The 25,817-nt window shown below is 45.3% G+C and overlaps 2 protein-coding genes across 3 annotated transcripts in view; one reads left to right on the top strand and one right to left on the bottom strand.

The window, feature by feature from the left end:
* Nucleotides 1–22,667, bottom strand: part of plxnb3 (plexin B3) — an 85,144-nt gene extending 62,477 nt beyond the window's left edge. For both annotated transcript variants that reach the window (XR_014595523.1, XM_083976070.1), the window contains exons 1-2: nucleotides 22,545–22,667; nucleotides 2,843–2,900 (exon numbers count right to left, since the gene is read on the bottom strand). The gene's annotated coding sequence lies outside the window, so the exon portion shown is untranslated. The remainder of the gene's footprint in view (nucleotides 1–2,842; nucleotides 2,901–22,544) is intronic.
* Nucleotides 1–25,817, top strand: part of bcap31 (B cell receptor associated protein 31) — a 381,037-nt gene that overhangs the window by 272,688 nt on the left and 82,532 nt on the right. The gene's annotated exons all lie outside the window — the stretch shown is intronic.

The following is a 25,817-nucleotide window of genomic DNA, read 5'->3' as shown; positions in this document are numbered from 1 at the left end:
GCTAACAAGCACCTGGACTGGTTCTGAGCCAGTAACACAACACAACGGAGAAGCAAGTCAGGAACCAATCAGGAGTGAGCTCATTAACCAGCTGTGACTGACTGATGAGTACAGACTGAAGCAGACCAGCTCCTAGTTCTGGTTCTGGTCCATGGATCCTCATGCTGAGTCAAAATGTGGATCAGGTCTGAATCTGATCAGGTCCAACACAATGTGGATCAGGTCTGAGTCTGATCAGGACCAGCACAATGTGGATCAGGTCTGAGTCTGATCAGGTTCAACACAATGTGGATCAGGTCTGAGTCTGATCAGGACCAGCACAATGTGGATCAGGTCTGAGTCTGATCAGGACCAGCACAATGTGGATCAGGTCTGAGTCTGATCAGGACCAGCACAATGAGGATCAGGTCTGAGTCTGATCAGGACCAGCACAATGTGGATCAGGTCTGAGTCTGATCAGGTTCAACACAATGTGGATCAGGTTCAACACAATGTGGATCAGGTCTGAGTCTGATCAGGACCAGCACATTGTGGATCAGGTCTGAGTCTGATCAGGACCAGCACATTGTGGACCTGACTCTGATCAGTCATGTAGACTGTGAGCTGTTGTGGATCCAGCCTCGAGGGTTCCTGGTCTCCTTAGACCACCTCGGCGGGCCCGGTCCCACAGCTGAGCGGCTCCTTTGATTCTCCTCCAGCGGCTGCTGCTGTGGGCGGTTCCTTATTCCCTCTGTGAGCAGGGTGCATGATGGGAAACAGCTGCTGCATATTCAACATGGCTTCACAACAGCAGCAGCAGAAGAAGAGGAAGAGGATCCTGCTGGTTCTCACCGTGGTCCCCCCTGTCTAATCAATACTGATCAATACTGATCAGGACTTGTCCCGGGGTCCTCTGTGATGCCAGACTTGGACTCAGGACTGAACAATAATCAGTGGTGACACAAAGTGGAGAGAGACTCTCGTCTCTGCTCAGGTGAGTCCACATGTCGTCTGATTGGTTCACAGCTGACAGGTCACAGCAGGTGAGAATCATAAAGTGTTCATGTCGTCTTGGCAACCACAGAGTTTAATGTGATGTGAAGACAGCATGAAGAGAGTGTGTGTGTGCGAGTGTGTTATCGCCATCATCTTATCTGTGACACAACACGCTGCTCGTAAAACATGTCAGTGTGGCAATACATTCACTTTGTGTGTGTGTGTGTGTGTGTGTGAGTGTGTTATAGAGCTCAGCTGGGAGTGTTTGTCCACCTCTCATCAGGAGCCTCATGTAATATTAATCTCACACACACACACACCAAGGGTCACATGCACCACACACACACACACGCATCAATCAAACACACAAAGAGAAAACACACACATGCAGCCTGAGGTCTAACAGTGTGTGTGTGTGTGTGTGTGTGTGTGTGTGTGTGTGTGTGTGTGTGTGTGTGTGTGTGTGTGTGTGTGTGTGTGTGTGTGTGTGTGTGTGTGTGGACAGCTGGTGGAGCAGCAGACATAAATATTGTGTCTATGATGTGATTTTATATCTGCATTAAGTCAAAGAGAAAGTCACGGAGCGGAACAATCACAGGCCGCGGTGCAGCTCCAGACGCTCTGCAGGGTCACTGCTGCTGCTGCCTGTAGTAACACAACTACTACAACTATATTCATAACAACAGTAATAAAAAATACTCTAACAGGCTCCTCCAGGTCTTGAACCTTTCAAAAATAAACAGATTTTTTTTTCATTCCATTGAGATTACATGTTGTATCATGTTGTTACATCCTCATTTATAAATATGTTTTATTGCGGATGAATGGATTGTATTTTACTGATCAAAAAAAAAAAGTGCATTAGATAAGAAATCACGCACAAATCCTCCAGTGTGGGGCTTCGCTTTCATTTTATTCTATTTTATTTCAGATGTTGCAGGGTGTGGTGCGTGTTGTTTTTTGTAGGTATCTGAGGCTTTCAAGCAGAAACAAAAGCTGAAGGACAAGTGAAGAGGCTTTAAAGGGGGGAGGAGGAGGAGGAGGAGGGGGTGATGGAGGGTGATGGGAGGGGTGAAAAGCAGCTTGTAGAGAGACGAACCAACCAGGCGGAGTAATGAATGCAGGGGGAGGGGAGGGGAGGTGAAAGGTGACACGCAGTAATTGGGAGGAAATGTGCATATAGGCGTGTGTGTGTGTGTGTGAAAGTCTGATGATGAACACTGAATGAAGCACTGAAATGTCTTTTTTTTTTTTTTTTTAATTCCCTGTTTGACTACAACGTGTGACTGTGAGCTGATTGGTCAGAGGTCTGATTCATTGATCCTCTCTGGACAGCTTCCTGTGATGGATTACAGGGCTTGTTAGATGTTTGTATTTCAAACTGGAAGGAAAATAAATTTTAACTTATTTCAAATGAGTTAAAACCAAAAACTTTCACAGATTTTACCCGTTACCATGACGATGCCTCAGACGATTTCACCGTGTGCTCATGTTCTTACAACAACACAAAGACTCAGTGTCACAATTTGTTTTGTCAACTGAGAGACACACAACAACAAAGAGTGCTCTGTTACACACACACAAACATGAACACACACACATTTTAGGTCAATGAGGCAGAATCTGCAGATTCCTCTCAAACAGCCAATCAGATCACTGCATCCATCACCAATCACTGAACGGGCACTTGGACCTGCACCATCATTAAAACATGAACAGCAGCGCGGCACACTTCGGTCAGTGTTGATGACATCATCGGTCGCCATGTGGCAGCTGTGTGTGAGGTCACTATTTTGTCATGGTAACTGTATGGACGCCCTGACTCAGCAGTTGCGTCAGCAGACAGAGAGATTAGATCTGCACCTACCTGCTGAGTCTGCGCTGAGGAAGCTGAGGAGGAACCTTCTTCATCAGGAGGACGTTTCCTGTGGGAACACAAACACAGACACACGGTAACTAACAGGTGTAGACCAGATCAATCAAACCAATCACATCAGTAAATCTCCTGATCCTGCAGCACTTCAGTTTGGCTTCTGTTCTATTTTTCACGCGAGCCGCGAGCGCCGTTGTCAAGCTGGGTAGACCAGATCGTACCAGACAGGAAGTCGGGCACAGAAAAGGCGAGAGAATCTGGTCAATTTTCAAAATAAAATAAATTAAATAATGATTAATGAAGTAAATGCTATGAAAAATTGTCATTAACTTACAACGTTATATGTATTAATTCAATTTTTGACTTATCCATGTTTAAAATTACCTGTGTGTGTGTGGAAAACCGAGTACAGACGGGTATAGACGAGTGGAGTCGTGTTTGACCGGCGTGGAGAGAGCAGGAGAAGCAGCTCCCTGTGCGACCAGCCAAGCGTCTGTGAGGACGCGCACAGCGCTCCCGCTCCCGCTCCGCTTCCACGGGCAGTGCATCCGGGCTGTAACGCATTAGGCTACTTTTTGGTTTAAAGGTACAATATGTAAGAAATCTAAAGCAACTGGCCATAAAATCCTCCTAATATGTCACAGAGACTCAGGAATAATGTTCATATAACATGATGAACTCACCAACAACAATAACAACAACAGTATTCGCATTAAAAATCTTTTTTTTGCAGACTGCAAATCATGTTTATGTTTTGAATTTACGTGTTGACATGTTGCGCCACCTAGCCCTCTCTCCCAGTCACGACGGCGTCAGTGGCATTTCAGCCTCAGTCTGCTGCACTGAGCTGCTGCTACGACTGGGAGAAAAAACCAGATCGCTGTGTTTTGAATTTGACTGCAGTAACCGTTTTTGGCCACATTCTTACATATGGTGCCTTTAAGTAAACCAGTTATGAAGTAACTAGTAACTGTAACTAGTTACTATTTTTCAGTAACTAGCACAACACTGGTCACAGGGCTGATATACACAAACAACGGCCACACACACACTGGCGTTCACAGAGTCTCCAGTCAACCTAGTGTGCACATTGGGCCGAAGCTGGAACCCAGAAAGGCGGCTTAGAGGCGAGCGTGTGAATTCAGTTCTACCACAGAGTCATACATACAGTTCAGCCTCGAGACAATCAACAATCATGAGAAAAAATGCAGTGATGAAAGAGAAAAACTTTGCTGCTTATCACGTGGCAAGGCGAGGCAATTTTATTTGTATATAGCCCATTTTTACAAACAAGGCCTCACATACAGTAGCATCATCACAACGTCCTCTGCCCTTAGAACATCACATGTGACCATTTCTGTGATCAGTGATGTGATTTCCTCACTTTGGGTGCTTTTTCACACTTTGGCGTGAAGCTGTGTAATGTCTGTTGTTGGGGCCCTGCACTGCTGCCAGCAACGCTTTGGGGCTCATGATGTGTCCCTTTCAAATCATTAGGCATCGCACCTGCTCTTTTACAGCTGTATCTCAGTTCCACTCCACAAAGCTTGTATTTCACAACATTGTCATTTATTGTCAGTACATATTACCATACATGACTCCACTGGCCTTTTGCATGTGAAGGGCCTTTACGTCCATGGGAACTTTGAAAGATTCATTTCAGATTTCTTGTTGGGTTGTTGCCTATTTATAATTTCATTTATTTATAATTTTCAAGATGATCAAAACCTGTTAGTGATACTTTTTAACTGCACATTCATTTAAATTTAATGGGAAATCAAAGTTTTATGTTGGTGAATGTTTCTTTGGTTTAGGTCACACCCCCCGTCTCTACTGACGGTTGCAAGTCGTTGTACCTGAGGACACCTGTTCTGACATGTGATCGCTGTGATCAGCAGCAGATTGTGTTCACCACCATGTGTTTGTGTGAAGCTCGGAGTGACAGTTCAGGTTGTGTGAGGTAGTCATGTATAGTCAGGTAGAACCTGCAGTCGGGGGAGGAAGCAGCAGCACAGTACACTGCCAGAGTGTAACCGTGTCAACCATCCTATAGCATACCCATCAACATTGGGATTTGAAAATAAGGGAAATCATCCGTAGGGCTGCCCCCAAATAGTCGACCAAGCACTGGTCGACCAAAAAATCATTAGCCGACCACAATTTCATTGGTCGATTGGTCGCAGGAAAAAAAAAAAAAACATTTGGAGCCGTGTCTTGTCAAAATTAAGCCAACATAAATGACTGAACTGTATAGGAAAGGTTATGGGGCTTTTATTTTGAAGGGCCAGATACAGGAAGTCGTTACGTGACACTTTTTTTTTTTTTTTACAAGGCACGGCAGTCTCTCTCGTATCACCGCTGTTTTCAACCTTAGCGGTGCTGTCTGAGCTCCGGTCCCGTCCCACAGCGCTCACCGGCGGTCAGTCTCAGTGTGTCACGGAGCGGATCCATGATGGTCCCCGCTGCAGTCAGAGACCCGCACCCATAGACAGTCTATGCCCACACCCATAGACATATGTCTATGCCCACACCCATAGACATATACTATGCCCGCACCGCTCCACGCCGCGGACCCCCACCCCCGCACCCCCGTCACACAGCCTGAGCTCAGTAACTTTTTACCCTCCTCATTATTGGTGATAAACAGGCATTCTGCCGGTAATAACGGTGAAACCCGACCGGCTTGTTGTTGAATCTCGGACCCAACACGGCCGGAGTCACGTGCATTAATTAATTAATTCTCAACCTGACCGCGGGCACAAAAAAAAAAAATTATTACTTTTTTTTTTTTTTTTTTTTTTTTTCCCCCCTCAAGGTGGGGGGTCGATTAGTCGACTAATCGCCATAAGTGACGACTACTGGTCGACCAACAAAATCTTTGGTCGGGGGCAGCCCTAATCATCCGCGACCCCACCGCGGACAGTCCCACCACCCATGACCCCTTATATTTTTAGAAATGTGTACAAGACACTGTAAATGACCCCTAGACAATCACTTACAAACTACAAGATGGTTTTCACAGCTCCTACTGCCTGTAATTAGGGCTTTTTAAAGGGATAGTTCAACATTTTGGCAAATTGGCCCATTGCCATTGGTTCGTTAACTTTATTTGTCGGTGTAAGCTATTTTTAGAACGGCGGAGCTGCTCAGAGCTACGCTACGGAGGCTAAAGGAATTTCTTGGTTCTTCTCATCAAACTCATCAAATACCAAATCCCAAAACTCCAAAACGCTTTCGTGTACAAGTTGTGACCTGCACAATCACCACGCTATGAGATAATAATGGAACGTTACGAAACGGAGCCGTTTTCGAGGTAAATACAGGACAAATACAGAATCTGCTTGCTGAAAAACTGTCCCTGAACGCAATGCGCATCAGTGGTTTTACAGAATCTGCTTGCTGAAAAACTGTCCCTGAACGCTATGCGCATCAGTGGTTTTGCATGAATTTACCTCTAAAACAACTCCGTCTCGTAACGTTCCGTTATTATCTCATAGCGTGATGATTGTGCAGCTCACAACTTGTCCACGACAGCATTTTTGAGTTGTTGGGTTGTGTATTTGATGAGTTTGATGAGGAAAACCAAGAAATTCCCTTAGCCACCATAACATAGCCCTGAACAGCCTGCCACTCTGCTCCGCCGTTCTAAAAATAGCTTGCACCGACAATGAAAGGTAACGAACCTACTGCTATGACTATAGGGATTATGGCAATGGGCCAATTTGCCAAAATGTTGAACTATCCCTTTAAAGTATTTTTTTGGTCTTTTTATTGCCTTTAATCGATAGCACAGTCGAGAGAGATAGACAGGAAACAGGGAGGCAGAGAGGGGGAATGACATGCAGGAAAGGGCTGCCCGATGCGGGATTCAAACCGGGGCCGCCTGCAGTTAGGACTGTAGCCTCTACATGGGGCGGTAACTCTACAAAGTGAGTTAAACGCTCTCCCTTAGGTGGGCATTTTTATTTCCTGTCCTTTACTATTGGGTGAAGTGATTAATCAATAATCAATAATCACTTCATCCAATAGTGGTGAACATGATGAAATAAAGATGCCCACCTACATTCAGGAAGTACAGGAGCTGGGAAAATCTTGTAGTTTGTAAATGGGGTTTCGCGCTTGCACTTGTGATTCTTGAATATCGCGATTCGAATCTTGCGAATCTTCATGCGTACTTGGGGCTACAACTACTGTACTGCCACCTGCTGGCCCGGAGGGGAAACACAGGATATTTACGGGAAAATATGTAAACAGGAAGACGGCGGGACAGATGATTAAAGGAATTTCCTGGGGAAAATGGGATCTATAGAGAAGTCAGTCTTAGCTAGGAATAGTTGTTGAATAATCAACTAGAAGATGTTTTATTTATTCACTGTCTGCAGGTGATACACAACTGTACACAACCACCTCACACAACCCCAGGACAGGACAGAGAATCTGGAGCTTCAGTCAATAACAAGAGCTTTAACAAGTCCAGCTGAGCAATAATCGACAAACAACTTCAGTGTGAAGAAACCTTGATGAAGTGGTTGTGCGCCATCCCCCCACCACCCACTGTAAACCTGACGGTGCGTTCAGGCGCCCCTCCGAAGACTGTTCATCGACCATCTGCTCTCAGGGTCGACTCAGGTCAAGCAATGAATCACTTCCTGTTTATCCTCTGCAGCGTGTAATGAGTTAATGAGCACAGATAATCAATCACTGCACATATTGATTGATGATCTATCACACTCAGCTGCTCTGATTAATCAGCTGCTTCCTGTCTCTCACTGTTGTTAATGCTAACACAGTCAGATCCTGGTCTTGGATCAGATGCAGGACCAGAGTCCACGTCACAGGTAAACATGTTGTTTTATCACATAACAGTCAGAGCCTGAAGATGTGATCCAGAAGAGACCTCCTCATCAGACCTGGACTGATCAGTCCTCATCATCAGTCTTCAGACTAGACCAGCAGGTGGCGCTGTGCCCGAGCCTGACACACAGCTGTGATAAACCATGTTTATACTGCTGGAACCATAAACTCTTTTTATTCAGATCCTTCAGACCCAGTCCTACTCCTGACCCGGTCTGGGGTCTGAGTAGGAACCAAACCATCACCATGTAAATGAGTCCCCACAGTCGCTCAGTCAAGTGTAAAGTAATGGATGTGACAGACAACACAAGGTTATTGTAGAGAAAGGCTTTATAAACCTCACACCTGAGCAACACTGTCAGCATCCAACGCCACGGCAACAAGCCACTCACACTCACACTCACACACAAATACACACAGACACTCATTCAGGAGCTTTATAGTCTGTCAGATGTTTGCACCGTCTGAAGGACAACACAAACACACACACACACACACACACACACACACACACACACACACACACACACACACACACACACACACACACACACACACACACACACACACACAGCCAGCTGAGCCTAATGTTGTCCTTGAAGACAAAAACCAGTGATCAACAAACACCTCCATGTGTGTGTGTGTGTGTGTGTGTGTGTGTGTGTGTGTGTGTGTGTGTGTGTGTGTGTGTTGTTTTTATTATATCTTTGTGAGGACCAGTCTCTATGTCCCCACCATTCCTACTCTGTCTTTGGAGCAGACAGACCAGAACTAGGGTCTAAAAGAGGCTGATTAGTGGGTTATTGTCATACCCACATCACATCAACAGTGTGTGTGTCCAGCAGTGTGTGTGCATGTGCAAGAGGAACTGGTCCTACAGCGGGGTCAGAGGTCAGAGTCCCACACAGAGGGACTATTCACTCACACACTGATTCATTCATTACAGTAAATATCAGTTCTGTCAGTTAACACACTCACTTCCTGTCACTTTACTTCCTCTTGCTTCGCCTCCCGAGGACCGACACACAGAAACACCTTGGATCAGGATCATGGATCAAGATCGGGAAAATTCAGTCCATCAACAGATATCTGATCCACTTCAAGGTCTCTGAGCCCACAGAGGACACAAGAAGTTTGAAGACCACTGTCTACAGGACAGAAGCAGACTGGAACACAGGACAGAGAGCCACAGACCAAGACTGGACCACAGGACCTTATTAAGACCTCCTCTACGTTGTCGTGTCCCTCTGATGTGTCCTAGAGGACATGTGATTCTTTGATTCAGTCTAAACAAGGGTGAGACTTTACAACTAATGACTCAAGCTAATTTTCTGACTCTTTTATCTCACAGCTGACAGATGCATCAGGACTAAGATTCTCCATAAACCTGATCAGAACCAGGGCCTTAGTCCACATTTAAACATGACAATACACTCAGTTAAATGTGGTCTGGATCTGCTGATGGTCTGCAGGTCTGTGGTCGATGGTCTGTGGTCGGTGGCCTGCAGTCTGCAGGTCTGTGGTCTGTGGCCTGCAGTCTGCAGGTCTGTGGTCGGTGGTCGGTGGTCTGCAGTATGCAGGTCTGTGGTCTGTGGTCTGCAGGTCACCATGGCGACATGATGTTACTGTCCAACTGATTACACAGTTCATCAACAGACGTTATCATCTTTATTGTTGACAGACTGGAGAACTAACTGGTGTTTATATCAGTGAACACAGAGTTTAGTTTAGACTTGAACTGGTTCTTCTGGTTCCTCTGGATCTACTGGCTCCACTCCATTGGTTTCATTTTACTTTCTGAGCAGAAACATAAAAACTGCAGCCTCCAAATAGGCCACCAGTGGATTTAATCCCCATTAAACCTGACCCTGAACACACACACACACACACACACACACACTAGATTAGGCTGCCTGCCTTCATTCACTAATCTGTGGAGTTAATCTTACGGTTGTAACTCTGCAATGAGACATTATAGAGCTGTAATCTGCATATATAGAGCGTGCACACACACACACACACACACACACACACACACACACACACTCTCTCTCTCAGCCATATGCACTCTGATGCAGTTTTCCTGTTTGTATCTGTCACTGGTTTCAGTGTCAATCTGGTATCTGGTCTGCGGACACCATGACTGGACTGACTGAGAGGACTCAGACTAATGTGGGTCAGAGCGGGTGGTCTCTCCAGTCAACATCTTGGTCTTGAACCCGGGTCTGGATTTACTGGAATGAGTTTGTGAACTTCTAATTGTAATGTATCCACGGGGACTGGATGAGTCTGGGACTCAGGCTACCTGGATCCAGCCACTTTGAACTCCGTGTAACAAAGCTTCATTCAAATTGGCAATCAATCAATCAACTGTTCAGCTAATCAATGAATCGTTCAACTGATTAGCTGATCATCATAAAATCAAAGGGGTGATTCAATTTTCTCGATTCTCTTTCTTTGTATTTACATAGAAACATGAGAACAAGGAGCTGGTTAACATGCAAGCAAGTGTGTGTGTGTCTACGTGTTTCTAAGTTGGGGGTGTAACAGATGCCAGTGACTAAAGACAGCTGCAAACCAACATACCAATTACACACACACACACACACACACACACACACACACACACACACACACACACACACACACACACACACACACACACACACACACACACACACACACACACACACACAGTCAGACAGTGTAATCTTTACTGTGATGGCAGTGACACCACATTATTCCACAGTCTGTAATCTGAACATTCACAGTGAGACAAGGGGGTCCTTAAAGGAACAGTTCGACATTTAAAGTGAGAGTCCAATAGTGAAAGGAACAGTCCGACATTTAAAGAAACAGTCCGTCATTTAAAAAAAAACAGTCAATGTTAAAGGGTATAGACTGACACTTGAAGGAACAGCCAGACATTTAAAGGATCATTTTAGCCATCCGGATTCATAAAGGAACAATCAAGGTTTAAATGAACAGCTCAATGGTTAAAGAATCAGTCTGAGATTTAAAGGAACAGTCCAACATTCAAAAAACCTGTCAACATTAAAGGGAACATATTTGAAGGAAGTCCACCATTAAAAAAACAACAGTCAGACAAGGAACAGTACGACACTTAAAGGATCACTCTGTCAGTCTGATGTTTAGAAGAACAGTCAATTCTTAAATGAACAGTTCAGTGTTTTAAGGAACAGCCTGACATTTACAGCAACAGTTTGACATTTAAAGCAACAGTGAGACGTTCAACGCCACAGTCTGACATTTAAAGGAAGAGTCTGACATTTTAAAGGAACAATCAAACATTGACAGGAATTTGTTCAGCCAAATTCTTTAATATGCTCTACTGTATACTACTTTTCCACTGTTGATTTTGTCTGCAGTGTGATTTGGTTGAATCAATAAAGGCTCTTAGAGAGAGAGGGAGAGAGAGGCGCAGATAAACAGACAGACAGACAGATGTAGAGGAAGAGGGAAGGAAGAGGTTGTTCCAGCAGAGGAAATGGAAACAGAGCCATGGTGAATACAGACCATCTCACCACACAAGAGAGACTTCCTCCGAACAGAAGGACACACACACACACACACACACACACACACATACTTGTACCTCTATCTTTGTGAGGACATTCAGTGACATGATGCTTTCCATGTCCCGTTGCCAAAACAATCCCAACTACATGCCTTACCTGACAACCAAGTCTTAACCCTCAAAATGCCATTTACAGGGTGACAAAGTGAGGAATGGCCAAAATGAACTCAAAGGTATTTTTGGTTGGTCGTCGTCACTATGTAGCATTAACAAGAATACACAATCACACTCAAACACACGCACACACTGTTCCTGGAGAGCTGGTGTCTGGAGCTCAATGAGAAGCTGATGCATAATAGTGACAGTAATGACAATAGTGTAGTAGTAGCCTACCACTGTTTGGACAAGTTGGATGAATGAGGTTTTTTGCTGCAGTATTAGTTGTGACAGACTGTGACAACCTCAGGATACACTGTGGATCCCAGCCTTCAGGTGAATAAACCAAACTAACCTAGTCATTAGTTGTGAGACAGTCATGTGACAGAGCTATGGGACAGCAGCCCATAAACACTGAAGCTCTGTGTTCAATCTGTTGAATTAATCTTTTCACTGAACGTCATGTTTTTTGTCTCTGTTCAGAGACCGTGTTTAAATAAAGCTTCTCTGTTCATTAACATTGCTCACCCCGAGCTTTCAAGAAAGTTCATTTAAATTCAGATCCCTTTGTCCCAGCGGTCTTTGTTCACAGAGCTTGTTTCAATAAAGACACAGTGTCAACCCCCTCCATCAGCTGAGGTCAGTCTACTCTGTGGTGACTGACAGCGCCCCCTAAAGGCTGCTCTCTGAATACAACCACATCCTCATGTCTCTGGTTTCTGCTCAGCACTACTTTTAAGTTGCAGTCAACGGATCGAACCATATCGGATATCGAGTAAGACCACAACAAATCAGAACACACGTAAAACCCAATGCAACGTTGGCATTGGGCGCAAAACCTGTCTCACTGGGCCAAACTGATGAAGGAGCCATCCAAACAACACAGATTTCCATTCTAAGGCGTGTTCCCCACCCCCCTGTTATTTCTGTATAATGACCGTTGTCAAGTATAACAGACAGAAAAGACAGAAAAGAGAAACTATGCAGGATATTTACCTTATTTTATCGTCATTAAACAGCTTCGGACTAACTGTGATGTTAGATATGACTTGTAACTTGATACAGAGAGAGTGGAGGCTCCTTCCACATCGTGGCTGGAAACCAAACCTGCGATCAGAGCCTCTGACCCGGTGTCACAGCTCCTCTCGCCTCGGTGGCACCGCGACTCCACGACACAAACGCGTCTTGTAAACAGTAAAGTTAATCTCTTGTTTATGACAGATACGACTACACACAATACACACATCGTAACACGTGACGTGTAGCCTACTGTATGGTAATCTATCGATCCACTGATTGATTATCAAAGGCTTCAAATGCACAACCAGTCAGGTAGCAGACATGACCAGTCTTGCAGATTCGCTAAATGATGCAATTATAAATCGATGAAAGTCGTATTTTGATCAGAATTATGTTTCAAATTAATTATTTCACTCGTAAACCTTGTAATAAGCGGGATAATATTTAGTTAATAGAATAAAAAACCCCTTCAGGTTGTATGATACATGTTCCATACTTCCTGTCAGGGTTTATTTCTCCATAACAACCTATCCCTTACATAACACTCTTGGAGCTAATATTAACTTGTTGACCGCAGCTGAGAACGTCAGGTGAAGAGATAATAACACGAGAAACACGTGACCAATCGGTAACTTTAGACAAAGTACAACATGTTTAATCTACATTTTTATTACAGGTGATTTAACTCACTTTAATCTTGCTCATCTAAAAATATATACTTTACAAAGTATTTTTATTTTATTTTTTTAAGTATTTTTCGAGCAGTGCCCTAGCGCCCTCTATTGACCAGCCTAAATACTCCTTTATACTAAGTTGTCAACACTTTTTGTCGAAATTATCGGATTATGCAATTTTTAAAAATTAAACTATTTTTACAGTGTAAGTCAATAGAGACAATGTTCAAATCTAAAAACCCATCAACTACTTCAGCATACTTTCAGAAAAAGACTTCAATCTTTCAGTTGTTTACAGGATTTTTTTTATTGAACTTATATTCAACTTTTTTATATCTTCTATTGTTTTTTTTTATTTATCAGAGTTCAGGTCTATAATGGCTGTGTATTGCAGTGTTCTGTGACTGGAGTGGATGACATCACTGCTAGAGAGGCAGAAGCTCTCGAACTTTGTCTGGAAAACAAATCTGTTTAACTTGGCCACACATTTCTCTTTTCACACATTTTTAGATCAGTTTGTAGACCAGTTTGTCCTGGTTGATACAATATGATTACTAAAGCACAGTGACCAAATGTCCCATGTCTGCAATACACATTCAGCAGCAGGATGTTCCGAGAAAAATAGAAAAAACACATTTTAAACTTTCTCCTGTTTGCACATTTTGGACTCCAGGAACATCTAGACCACGTACCTGCGTTCAGGAAGATCTTGGTCCCTTCCATTTAAAAAGATATTTCTGATGAATAAAGAGCAGTGGTTTTAGTGGTTCATGGAGCCAGTTTTCACTAATCTCTGCCGGCTCAGTGTCTTCCTGCTGCACACAGCTGTAAGATACAGCTCGTTAACAGCCTCTCTGATCTCTGAGATGTTTACACACACAGCAAGACTCTGACTCACACACACGCACACACACACTGATACTCATGGAAACACTGTATTACACAGTTTCCAGGCATTGTCCTTCCACCTTTGGCAAAATGTTATTATTATCATGACTCTGGTCTGTTTACAGGCTCCTGGCTGACTGGTTCCTGATAGGCTGGTTTTGACCGGTTGGTTCACTGCTGAGTCAGGGTTAGCTGACTGGTTCCTGGCTGACTGGTTTGTGGACTTGTACCTGACTGATCTGATTTGCCGACTGGTTCACGAGTGACCGGTTTGCCGACTAATTTTTGACTGGTTTCTGAATGACTGATTCACTGATGGGTTCTGACTGACTGGTTTCCTAACTGCCTCATTCATTGCTGGTTCCTGGCTGACTGGTTCCTGGCTGGTTTGACTGGCCCACTATACCTGACTGGGACTTGCTGACTGGTTCCTGACTGGTTTGACTGGCCCACTACCTGACTGGGACTTGCTGACTGGTTCCTGACTGGTTTGACTGGCCCACTACCTGACTGGGACTTGCTGACTGGTTCCTGGCTGGTTTGACTGGCCCACTGGGACTTGCTGACTGGTTTGACTGGCCCACTACCTGACTGGGACTTGGTGACTGGTTCCTGGCTGGTTTGACTGGCCCACTTGTACCTGACTGGGACTTGGTGACTGGTTCCTGGCTGGTTTGACTGGCCCACTTGTACCTGACTGGTTCCTGACTGGTCCCTGACTGGTTTGACTGGCCCACTAACTGACTGGGACTTGCTGACTGGTTTGACTGGCTCACTTGTACCTGACTGGGACTTGCTGACTGGTTCCTGACTGGTTCTGACTGGTTTGACTGGCCCACTTGTACCTGACTGGTTCCTGACTGGTTCTGACTGGTTTGACTGGCCCACTTGTACCTGACTGGTTCCTGACTGGTTCCTGGCTGGTTTGACTGGCCCACTACCTGACTGGGACTTGCTGACTGGTCCCTGCTGCTCCCTGAATGTCTGATTTGCTGACTTGTACCTGGATGACTTGTTTGCTGACTAGTTTTTCTCTGGTTTTCGAGGCACTCCGACTTCACTTGAACATCAAAGAGAATTTTTCATCACAGCCCGTTTTAAACACACACACACACGTGTTGGTATTACCATCATTCTGAGGTCCCTCCGACCATGCCGTCAGCCATACTCCTCATCACCATGGTTACCTCAATCTTCACCATGGAAACCTCGACCATCAGAGGGAAGTGAAGGAGGGCTGCACACACACACACACAGACACACAAACTGTGGTGTCTTCTTTTTGTGTGATTATAAAAAGTAATATGAAAATACACACATACACAACACCTGCCTCCTGGTGTCATGTTTCCAGCAGGTGATGCACACACTCTCCTGTGCAGTTTCATTCCCAGCTGTAGTTCTGGTTCAGTGTGCTGAGACCTGGGGCGCAGTCCTGAATCCAGAACCAGCCCAGGTCTAAAAGTCTGACCTCAAACACAGGCAGGTTTTAATGCTGCAGGCGAGTTGATATGAGCCACCTCATAATGTGGACTGAGATCCAGACCACGCTGAGTCACAGGTTCACACCCTCACTCTTTAAATATAACACAACACCCTTAAATATAATGACTTCCTTAAATATGAAAACCTCCTTAAATATAATACAACCTCTTAAATATAACAAGCTCCTTAAATACAGCAGAGACTGTCTGTCTGTCAGGCACTGAGTGTGTGTGTGTGTGTGTGTGTGTGTGTGTGTGTGTGTGTGTGTGTGTGTGTGTGTGTGTGTGTGTGTGTGTGTGTGTGTGTGTGTGTGTGTGTGTGTGTGTGAGTTGACTCCACGGGGAACGATCCAGAGAAACCAGTTTCTTTATGGATTATTAATATCACCTCTAGCTACAGAGTCGGTGTGTGTGTGTGTGATCTGACGCACTGGGAGGGGGAGGGGGAGGGGCTCAGCAGTTGGTGTGATCAAGGACGCTTCATTCACACTCAAGTGAGTTTGTGTGTGTGTGTGTGTGTGTGTGTGTGTGTGTGTGTGTGTGTGTGTGTGTGTGTGTGTGTGTGTGTGTGTGTGTGTGTGTATAATCTGTAGAGACCACGCCCTAATCTGGGATCAACAATAGACCCTCTTTGTGAGTTTCTTGTTTGTTTCCTTACATCCTCTGGTTGCTGGTGCCCCCCACCCCACCACACCCCAACCCCAAAACACACATACACACACATACACACACACATACACACTCGTTGTCAGTGCAGATTCACCCTGCTAGAACACAAATGTAGAACCACACAGTGAAGACTCATAAATCCTAAAACTCTGTAGTGGTCCAGCTCATAAAGATCCACAACGGTCTGGGTTCAGCCTGGAACCTGGGCCCACCAGACCAGACCAGATACATGTTTGGGGTTGTGGCCTGATGATGAGACCAGTAGCACAGACAGACAAAGAGCAGAACCACAGAGTGTAGATTTAAGACCAGAAACCTTCTGGAAGAATTTAACAAGAGCAACAACAGAAATGCAGATTGAGATCTGATCACACACACACACACACACACACCCTCAGAGAATGTGTGTGTGTGTGTGTCTCTGAGGTACAGCAGCAGGCGGCCGCTGGCTCAGAGTCCCTGAGGAATCGAACCAGCAACTCTTTCATCTGCAGGAACAGATGAAACAGACACACACACACACACACGGAGCGAGAGAGAGAGAGAGAGAGAGAGAGAGAGAGAGAGGTTGGTCTCTGTAGTTGCCAGAACCCTTTTTCACATTATGCATTATTTGGTCCCCAAACCCAAACCTACACCTGGTTCCTATACCTGGACCCTTAAAGGGATGTTTCAACATTTTGGCAAATTCTCCTATTGCCATAATCCCTATAGTCATAGCAGTAGGTTCGTTACCTTTATTTGTCGCTGCAAGCTCTTTTTAGAACGGCGGAGCAGAGCCGTGAGCTGCTCAGGGCTACGGAGGCTGGAATTTTCGCCTTTCCCTCAAAACTCATCAAATACACAATCCAACAACTCCAAATGCTCTGGTGGACAAGTTGTGAGCTGCACATTCACCACACTATGAGGTAATAATGTAACATTACGAGACGGAGCTGTTTTCGAAGCAAACGCTGAAAAGAGACTCCTTGCCGAAAAACAACTGCCCCTATGGGACCGGGCATCGGCGGCTTTGCATTTACCTCTAAAAACAACTCACACTGTCTCACAGACAGGGACAAAGTGGGTCAGCTGAGCTGAATTACTGAAGGTTTCAGATTTCTGGTGGTCCAGACTGAGACCATCTAAGGAGAGGGGTCCCAGTCTGGAACCAGCTGCCGTGGTTAAGCCTTAACTAAAGAATCCATGTAATCCCATAATGCATTTGTATGTGTGTGTACATCATCTGATATCGAGGTAAAAGGACATTCTCTGATCAGTCTGTTGCTCTGTTGTGTCTGTTTCCATCTTCTGGTAATCAGTACAACACATGACAAACACCCACACACACACCTACAAACACTATTCCCCTGTTGTTTTAAAGTAGATATTCAGAATCAGCTCGTCAAACACACAGCTGGTCTAACATAGTATAAGGAGTGAAGAAAATAGCCTAACTAAGCACAAATCCAAAAAGCAGAGAGCTGTACCTGCATAAAAAGTGAAACAATCCAACGTACAGCTAACCTGTTACCTGACCCAGCACAAACAGTCACAACTGCTCCAACTTAGCATAAATCTAAGAGATGATGAGCCCAACCCAGCCAAGAATGACATTTTTAAAAAAAGCAGAAGCTCCAACACGAGCCTGAGCTATGAAGACCTGCTCCTCCACTGATCACTGATCAATAGCTTTCATCATTCTTTTTGAGCTGAAAACGTATGTGTTCAATCTTTTAAAACAAATGAATGTGAAAACACAAGAACAGGTAACCTGCAGGTATCACACACACACACACACACACACACACACACACACTGTTGTACCTGAGTGTTGGTATGTTCAGGGGTCTGAGGAGGGACAGGGTCTGAGGAGAGACAGGGTCTGAGGAGGAACAGGGTCTGAGGAGAGACAGGGTCTGAGGAGAGACAGGGTCTGAGGAGGGACAGGGTCTGAGGAGAGACAGGGTCTGAGGAGAGACAGGGTCTGAGGAGGGACAGGGTCTGAGGAGAGACAGGGTCTGAGGAGAGACAGGGTCTGAGGAGAGACAGGGTCTGAGGAGGAACAGGGTCTGAGGAGAGACAGGGTCTGAGGAGAGACAGGGTCTGAGGAGGGACAGGGTCTGAGGAGAGACAGGGTCTGAGGAGGAACAGGGTCTGAGGAGGGACAGGGTCTGAGGAGGAACAGGGTCTGAGGAGGGACAGGGTCTGAGGAGAGACAGGGTCTGAGGAGGGACAGGGTCTGAGGAGGGACAGGGTCTGAGGAGAGACAGGGTCTGAGGAGGAACAGGGTCTGAGGAGGGACAGGGTCTGAGGAGAGACAGGGTCTGAGGAGGGACAGGGTCTGAGGAGGGACAGGGTCTGAGGAGGGACAGAGAGATCCAGGTCCAGGAGATGATGTAAAAGTGTAACAGAGTTCCATCAGACTGTGGACGCCACAGTGTGTGTGGGAGTGGATGTGTGTCCCTGAGCAGTAACAACGCGGACTCTTTGTCCTGGTGTGTGTGTGTGTGTGTGTGTGTGTGTGTGTGTGTGTGTGTGTGTGTGTGTGTGTGTGTGTGTGTGTGTGTGTGTGTGTGTGTGTGTGTGTGTGTGTGTGTGTGTGTGTGTGTCAGTCCCACAGAACATGACGGTCGTCGTCACCGTTGTGTATCTCAGACGTTTCTGTGTAAATCCTGTCATATCCTGTTCCTGGAGACACAACCTCATCAGCCCCCTGCACGCACGCACACACACACACACACACGGCAGCGAAGAAACCTCCACATTCAGTAAACTGGAACATGTGTAGGCCTACTACAAATGTGAAGACGTTAACATAAACCTGCAGATTACAGCACATTAACACACTGTGAGTGTGTGTGTGTGTGTGTGTGTGTGTGTGTGTGTGTGTGTGTGTGTGTGTGTGTGTGTGTGTGTGTGTGTGTGTGTGTGTGTAGATTAGAGGTGATTAAGTAGAAACGGTAATCTGACTCTGAATCTGGACTCAGACTAAATCCTTCAGATTAGTCAAATGGACGTTTCAGTTAAATCATCTTCATCACAGCGATGATGATGATGATGGTGGTGGTGGTGGTGCAGTGATGTCACCGCCGCCGCCTGATGGAGGTCACATGGTGCAGGCGTCAGTGGGTCAGCTGCAGGTTTCTTGGTTAAATGTTTCCAGGCTGAATCACTTGTGAAGATCACATTCAGAAAAACGACTTCTCAGTTTTTATCACTGTGACCCTGAAGTGTGTGTGAGCGTACTTGTATAGCTATACATGTGAGGACCCGTTTGAGTTTTACACCATCAGAGTGAGGACATTTTGGGAAAGTGAGGACATTTTGGCCAGTCCTCACTTTCTCAGGGCTGTTGAGGGTTAAGACTTTATAATAACTAGGGTATTATAATTAGGTTTAAGTTAGGTTAAGAGTAATAGTTAAGGTTAGGCATTTGTTTGGGATGGATAAGGTTAGGGTAAGGGGCTAGGGAATACATTATGTCAACGAGTGTCCTCACAAAGATAGCCTGATAAACATGTGTGTGTTACAGAGATGTAACTTTGAAGCAGATCATCTGAACGTCTCATCTTGCCTGCAGACAAACATCCTGAGCTCAACAATTCATCTATTCACAGAGTTTATTCATCTCAAACACGGAAACACAGAAAATACTTTTCTCTCCGAGTATACAGCCAATGACAAAACGACCTGAAATTCAACCAACCAATCGGCTTCACCGCTGTGTTGTCTACTGGTTTTATTTCTGTTTCACTTGCGTAGGTTCAAAAAAACAAACATTCACGGCACCTGTCAGAAAATCTCTATTCCTGTGTGAAGGCATCATGGGGTGAGTCAGCAGGTTCATATGTTTGTCATAATCTAGCAACACACTCATTGTGAAACGTCTCTGTGTCATTAATGAAACACACGCCGCTGGAACAGCACACACACACTGAGCTCTTACCCCATAAATAATGTATCTCAAACAAAGCAAAAGAAGTGCATTTCAAAACCCTACATAACATAAACCCTGTGAACCGTATCACTGCTAAATTTACAGATGTCAACGACTCCTGTACTTTCTGTGAAAACAGTACAGAAACAACTATGCATTTATGTGCATATGTGTTATTTTTTTATTTTAATTGTGACATATCGAAAAGATTTTGGAATGATTGAGTCTCACTTTTTCAGTGCTAACTGGCTTAACCTTAAAGATTTGCTACATGTTAATCCAGAAGATGAACTTTATCATCATTTATGCTAAATTCTTTATTCACAAACCAAAATTTGCTAAATCAATGCCTAAAATTGCTCCTTTCCTATCAACAATAAAAAAAAGCAACACATTACTGAGTCACTATGAAAAGTTTGTCCCTGAAGCCTCTGACTGACCTTCTTTTTATGATTGTTTAATGTTTTGTTTGCTGTTCTATTTCCGCTATGTATCTTATTCTATTCTTCATCCCTTTTGTATCCATCCTTAACTTTTTTTTCTTCAAACTGTATTTTATAATTGCTTTATCATTATACATTGCTTCTGACTATTTGCTTTTTGATGTGCTGTTCTGCATCGATGTATACCTTGTTGGTTGGGTACCTGATCTATAAAAATTGAAAAAAATAAAAAACACCACACACTGCAGGTGCACGAGTCCACGGCAGCAGAGACCATCACACCAACACACTGACACAGTTTCAGCAGGACCACATGAACCTGCCTGAGGGACCCGTGGCCCGGGTCAGAACCACAGCAGAGTAAATAAAGTGTGTCACAAAATCTGGTTTTAAAAGCTTCAGTGGCTCAGTTTGGTGTGTGTTTGGTTCATTAAAGGGATAGTTCAACATTTTGGCAAATTGGCCTATTCCCATAATCCCTATAGTCATGACAGTAGGTTTGTTGCCTTTATTTGTCGGTGCCAGCTGTTTTTAGAACGGTGGAGCAGAGCCGTGAGCTGCTCAGAGCTACGCTACGGAGGCTAATGGGATTTCTTGGTTTCCCTAATCAAACTCATCAAATACACAATCCAAAAACTCCAAAATGCTCTGGTGGACAAGTTGTGACCTGCACATTCACCACACTGTGAGATAATAACACAACGTTACCAGACAGAGTTGTTTTAGAGGGAAATACAGAGACTGCTTGATGAAAAACTGCCCCCGACGGGAACGTGCATCAGCGGTTTTGCATGGTAACGTTCTGTTATTATCTCATAGTGTGGTGAATGTGCAGGTCACAACTTGTCCACCAGAGCGTTTTGGAGTTGTTGGATTGTGTATTTGATGAGTTTGATGAGGGAAAGCAAGAAATCCCACGAGCCTCCGTAGCGTAGCTCTGAGAAGCTCGCGGCTCTGCTCCGCCGTTCTAAAAATAGCTTGCACCGACAATTAAAGGTAACAAACCTACTGCTATGACGGCAATGGGCAAATTTGCCAAAATGTTTATCCCTTTAAGCCCCCCATACAGCAGATCTGAGACCAGGTAGGCCTAAGTAAATGCACACACTGCACATGTAGCTGAGGGTGGGGGAAGAGAGGCGTTATTGATCGACCAATCAATTCATCAAATGACAGGGAGCAATGACACAGTCAGACCAGGCCTGACCCAGACTCACTTCTAATCTTCAGGACTAAACCACTGGGTGACCAACATCCTGAGTGTGTGTGTGTGTGTGTGTGTGTGTGTGTGTGTGTGTGTGTGTGTGTTGGGGGTCCATACTAGTATTGTCTTTATTGTTTTTGTTCAGAAAGTCACGTGAGTGAGACTTCCCTTGTGTAACGTCAGCAAAGGTGACTTCTAAATTCACTCCAGCCCATAAACACACTAGAGCAGCAGTAAGTGCGTGCGTGCGTGCGCGCGAATGTGTGTGTGTGCGCGCGCGCGTGTTGGAATGTCAGCTATTCAGTGTAGGGCTGCGGGCTGAACCGTGCCGTGCCAGGACAAGCTGGGAACACAACACCGAGACACTGACAGCCACTGATAAAAACTAGAATCAAAACATGTCCATGTTGACGCTGCCAGATGAGACATGATGAAGAGGAGCAGGTCCGTCCCCACTGTCTCTGCTGGACACTGAGACACAGTCCACCGTTACACTCATGTCAACTTAGAAAGTCGCAGCTCTCCAGCCTCCACCGACTGGGAATAGTCTACTCAAACCCAGGGAACCGACAATAACTAACTGACGTCGACCTGAACCGTTAAAGCCGAATTAAAGACCATGACCTCTCGGTCCTAGAACACACCTTCACACTTTTCACCGTGAACCACGGGCTCAAAGACACGAGGGAACGTTTTAAACGGTGTAAGGAGTGGAGCGGGTCTGGTGCGTGGCTGTCAGACACGCCTGACGGTGACACGCTCCTTCCTTCCTGCAGCAGCTGCGGCTCGGGACAAGTTGGCGCCGTGAAAAAGAGCCGCGGAGTGATCCGTGTGTGGTCCGACTCACCTGAGCTCGGCGAGCTGCTCCGCGGTCCGCCGGAGTTCGACCCGCCCGGAGAAACTTCCAGAACCGGCAGAAAAAAAGTCCGACAGAGACACAACCCTGACTGTTTCCCACCCGCTGAGCCGCACAACAGGTCCGACAGAGACCCCGCCCCGCTCCACTCCGCGCGGCGCCGGGAGGCTTTTCTGACGCTCCTCAACAGCGGCAGCAGCAGTGCCTGGCTCCACTGCGGGGAACGGAACCGACAACCTGCCGCAGTCTCCTGCTGGATCATAATAATAATAATAATAATTCTTTATTTATATAGCACTTTTCGCAGCACAAAGTCACAAAGTGCTTCACAAAACATAATAAAACAACACAACAAGAGCAGCAGAGTCCTTCATGAAACATAATAAGACAATGCAGTATATACATAGATGAAGAGCAGCAAAGAATAAAGCAACAACAGTAATTAAGTGCCATGCAGTTCAAAAGCCTGTCGAAACAGGTACGTTTTTAACTGCGCCTTGAAGGCTTCAATCGACGCAGAGGCTCTTAAGTGTGGGGGAAGAGCGTTCCAGAGTCTGGGGGCCACCGAACGAAAGGCTCGGCCCCCTTTTGTTTTGAGGTTGGTCCAGGGAAGGGCGAGGAGCCCCTGGTCAGAGGACCTTAGGGGCCGACTAGTGGAGTAGGGCTGGAGGAGGTCGGAGATGTAGGCCGGGGCAGACCCATGCAGGGCATTGAAAGTGGTTACCAGAATTTTAAATTGGAGTCTGAAAGCTATGGGGAGCCAATGTAGGGCGCGGAGGATAGGTGTGATATGGCAAGACTTCTGTGAGCGAGTTAGTAACCTGGCGGCAGCGTTCTGTATTAGTTGTAGACGGTCCAGAGATGATTTATTGAGGCAGGTAAACAGTGAGTTACAGTAATCTAGTCTTGATGAGATGAAAGCGTGGACGGCCAGTTCAAGTTCTGAGTGTGATACCATGGTTCTGAGTTTTGCAATATTTCTGAGGTGGAAGAAGCAGGTGCGGGATAGGGTTTTGATGTGTTTGTCTAGGAGCATGTTTTGATCAAATAAAACGCCGAGGTTTCTCAGGCTGGAGCGGATGTTGCAGCTTAAGGCCCCCATGTGGGCCGTCACCTTGGCTACGATGGGGTCAGCAGCAACAATGAGAACCTCAGTTTTATCTGGGTTTAGCTGGAGGGAGTTGCCTGCCATCCAGTTCTTAATGGCAGCTAGGCATTCTAAGAGAACATTTATTTTTTCTAAGTTATCTGGTTTAAAAGATAGGTATAGCTGGATATCGTCCGCGTAGCAATGATAGGAAATACATTTGAAACTATTGATTAGAGGGCCTAAGGGGAGTAGGTAAAGAGCCCAAAGGATTGGAGCCAACACAGAGCCTTGGGGCAGGCCACAGTGTAATGCTGCGGGAACAGATGTGTGAGGGCCGGCAGCAACAGTAAAGCTTCTCTCAGATAGGTATGAGACAAACCATTTCAGGGCGTTCCCGGAGACACCTACCCAGTCTTTAAGCCTGTCTAACATGATATGGTGGTCCACGGTGTCAAAGGCTGAGCTCAGATCCAGCAATACCAAAATGGAGCATTCCCCAGCATCAGATGCCATCATGATGTCGTTGGAGACTCTGAGGAGGGCTGTCTCAGTGGAGTGCTTCTGACGGAAACCGGATTGAAATTTATCTAGGATGTCATGATTGGTCAGGAAGGAGGAGAGTTGGTTGGCAACAGCTTTTTCAAGAATTTTGGAGATGAATGGCAATTTGGAGATGGGCCTGTAGTTTTTAGGCAGTGATGGGTCTAGATTGGGTTTTTTGAGAAGTGGGTTGACGACAGCTTGTTTGAAGGAGGAGGGAACACAACCTGATTGCAGTGAGGTGTTGATGATAGAGACCAGGCTGGGGCCAACAGAGCCGATGACCTCCTTCAGCAGGGAGGTGGGGATAGGGTCTAGGGGGCTGGAGGAGGATTTCATTGAGCTGACTAACTTAATGAGGTTTTGCAGAGTAATGCAGGCAAAGTTGTTGAGAGAAACCTGCCTAGCAGGGCAGGAGAGGCGGGGGACTGTAGAGGCAGTGATACTGGCCCTCACATCAGAGACTTTATTTACAAAAAATGCGAGGAAATCATTGCAGTCCTGGTTGGATGCAATTGGGACTACAGGGAGAGGGGGGCTGACGATTGTACTTATGGTTTGGAAAAGGACCCTTGGGTTTCGCCTACTAGATTTGATAAGGGTTGCAAAGTAGGCGGCCCTTGCCTTCTTTACGCTATTGTTGAGTTCCCTTAATAGCTCCTGTAGAAACAAACGGTGCACCTGCAGGTTCGTGGACTTCCACTGTCGCTCAGATTGGATCATCATCATCATCATCACTTTGAGCGCGGTTCAGTTAACACATGAATAGCGTGCTCAGAGTTAAATTGATCATGCTTCAGTGTGTTGCAAATCAATTGAGCAGTTTTGATTGATTATTGATTAGTTATTGATTCTCAATCAACCCACCAACAAGAGCCCGTTATTCCTACAGTTAAAGCTTTAAACTATTTGCTAAAGCTTTAAACTGGAGATGATGAATCACACACACACACACACACACACAATAAATTACATTACATTACTCAGTCAGTGGTTATTATATCAGTAGCCTATGATCACACCAGTGTTCAGTGGTCATAGGCCTATTATTAATAGCCTTTTTTTTTCTTTTTTTTTCATAGGCCTATTATGGACTAGGCTAGTACAGCGGTTGTTAAGTCATGATTACAGCTGATCTCAGTGGTTATACATTATCACATCAGTAATCAGTAGTCTCACGTGATTACTAGTAGCTACTCTATGGTGATGACTCATCAGTGGTTATTATCATATCATTACATCAGTAGTCAGTGGTTATTAATATTACTGTAGTAATTTTTCAATTGAATTATTAATTAATTTTATTTGATAATAAAAAAAAAAAAATCTTGAGGCACTTTACAGTGAGAGAAACTCCACAGTTCCCACAAAGAGCAGCTGTGGTGTGATGGGTGGAGGAAAGCTCCTCCAGCAGCAGGCTCAGGGTGGAAGCTGAGGGCATCCTGCTGCTCCAACACAGAGAGGACAGAGAGAAGGAGCACCACCAGTCTATACCACTACACCTATAGCAGTATGTCTGAGGGATGGACTCATCTGAACCAGCCCTGTTGTGCTCATGTTACTGCTCCACTATCATAACCCTAATCCTCCAGTACTAAGTCAAAATTCCTTCTGTCGTTACAGTATCACAGTAA

This window comes from Trachurus trachurus (genome assembly GCF_905171665.1).
Source record: "Trachurus trachurus genome assembly, chromosome: 7".
NCBI lineage: Eukaryota > Metazoa > Chordata > Actinopteri > Carangiformes > Carangidae > Trachurus > Trachurus trachurus.
The sequence above is the reverse complement of the archived record's forward strand: the minus strand, read 5'-3'. Positions and strand labels throughout refer to the sequence as shown.